Consider the following 1,836-nt stretch of genomic DNA (forward strand, 5'->3'; position numbering starts at 1 on the left):
GAAAGCAAGGTGCTCAGGGCTCTGTCCAGCAAGCTCTGAGCATCTGCAATGGAGATGTCATCTCTTCTCCAGCATCTGGTTCTAGAGTTTGACCAACCTCATGGCAACTTTTTTTCTCGTATATCTGGCCAGATTTTTTCATGTTCCCATCTGTGCCTGTGGCCCCTTCTCCTGTTCCAACAGTGCACCTCTGAGCAGAGCCCGGTCCGTGCTCCAGACCCGACCACCGAAGTGGCTTTACTGGAATTGCTCCTGTATGCCACTGGCCCTGAGCGGGGGAGTCCAAATCAGACACCAAGCACTCAGTCTCACGAGTGCTGGGCAGAGGGACTGGATCCCTCCCTTTGCCTTGTCAGCTGTGTTCCCGCTAATGCAGCCCAGGATGCACTCAGCCTTTGCTACCTGGGCATGCTGTGGCTCCTGGGCAACTGGACACCCAGATATTGGGTTTGGTTTTCGGGTTTTTTTGCAAAGCTGCTCATTAAGTAGTCGGCTCCCAGGCTGTTTCAATGCGAGGGGTTATCCCACCCCAGATGCAGGCCTTGACACTAGCCTTTGCTGAGCTTCCTGAGGCTCCTCTCAGCTCATTTCTTCAGCCCATCTCAGTCTCCCTGAACAACAGCAGTGCCCTCCAGTGCATTCACCGCTATGCCCGGTTTGGTATTGTGGGCACGCTTGCTGGTGGTGTGCTCCATCCCATCATTCAAGCCATGAATAAAGTGTTGGACAGTACTGGCCCAAAGGCTGATCCCAGGGGGACACATCTAACAACCAGACACCAGTCTGAGTTTGGTGGCCAGAACAATTTTGCACTCACACTACTGCACACTTACGCAGCCCATTTCTAACCAACTCGGCTGTAAGGATATAAGGATTTTCCTTTAGTGATACATAAACACACACACTCTCTGTCCCTATCTGCTGCTCTCAAAGCTCTTTAACTGCATGTCTCTGCCTCTTCCTGGGAGGGGATACTGCACACTGCTTTGAAAGGGAACCACCAGCAAGATCTGAGCAGAAAGCAGAGCTAGAAAATGCCTGTCCCAGAGCAGGCGGAACTGAACCAGCAGGTAACAGCAGCTATCAGATGAGCAGAAAAACATCTGATGCCACAGACAGTTGCAGGGAAGGAGAAAAAGGAGATTGTTTTGATCGTATTCGTTCTTTGAGATTCAAAGCAAGTCAGCTCCTGATGCGGCTTCTTTCTTTCTACAGCATGAAGAAGAGTCATTTGGTATGTTCCTAGCCCCTCCAACCTCCCTAAATTAACTCACCCATGGATACCCATTCATCCCTTTTCCCGTCATCAATGCCAAACTTCCACCCTGACCTCCAACTGCTTCTTGGCTCTGGATAGTCCTGGTCCATCTTCCAGACAGGATCTGGAAGCCAAGCTCCACTGATTCCAGAGGGGGGTAAAACCTCCAGCAGCAGCAGCAGCACAACAGAGATGACCAGGGAAGTTAGGAGAGAAATTCTTCACCCAAGACAACCAGTCCACTGTCTGCCCCACAGGAGACCACACGAAGCATCCGAAGGCAAGTAATTTATATGTAACTTTTTTCCAAGTCATCCCTTCTCAAATTGACTTAAATCTGCCTTAGAAATACCATTATACACTACCCTGCATAATTTGATGGCTCTTGCTTCTACAGGGCACAGCTGGCCAGAGCCTTTCACTTTCTTAAGAAGGATCAGGAACGTGGCTACAAGTTGACACTGTCTAAAAGCAGCTCTGAAGCCATTTGACCTCTGTAACGCTTTCCAATTTTACACAGATGACAAGCGTTGCATCTGCTGCTCCTCGTTTCTGCAAATCAGTACCTGATCCACTCT

The sequence above is a fragment of the Buceros rhinoceros genome, unplaced genomic scaffold (genome assembly GCF_000710305.1).
Source record: "Buceros rhinoceros silvestris isolate BGI_N320 unplaced genomic scaffold, ASM71030v1 scaffold44188, whole genome shotgun sequence".
NCBI classification, from domain to species: domain Eukaryota; kingdom Metazoa; phylum Chordata; class Aves; order Bucerotiformes; family Bucerotidae; genus Buceros; species Buceros rhinoceros.